We start from the raw sequence: 431 nt of genomic DNA, 5'->3' as shown, positions 1-431 counted from the left end.
GGGGGGGCCACGGGGGGCGAGGACTGGCTGGAGACCAGGAAGCCGGCCATCAGGAGGAGTGGGGGAGGGGAGGGCTGGATTGGGGGGAGGGGGCCACCCCTTCCCCCCTCCCCCCTGGAGCCTTGGCCCTGCCCTGGATGTGGCAAGGGCCTGGAGTCCTCAAGCCCTCAGCCCCCAAGGGAAAAGCATGCTAGGGGCGGGGAGAAGCCAAGGGGTGGAGGGGCTGGGGAGGACGGGGTGCTGGGAGACCCGGAGAGCCGAGAGGGGGGCTGGCGAGGTGGAGGGATGGGGAGGAGGGAGAGGAGGAGGGAGGGAAGGATGGAGCCGAGCAGGTGGAAGAGGAAGGCGGAGGAGGGTGGAGTGTCCCGGGGGCGCCCGGTGCAGGGCCTCGGTGGGAGGGCCTAGCCACAGACTCCTGGTCCCCTGCGAGG

The sequence above is a fragment of the Ailuropoda melanoleuca genome, chromosome 12, assembly GCF_002007445.2.
Source record: "Ailuropoda melanoleuca isolate Jingjing chromosome 12, ASM200744v2, whole genome shotgun sequence".
NCBI lineage: Eukaryota > Metazoa > Chordata > Mammalia > Carnivora > Ursidae > Ailuropoda > Ailuropoda melanoleuca.
The sequence above is the reverse complement of the archived record's forward strand: the minus strand, read 5'-3'. Positions refer to the sequence as shown.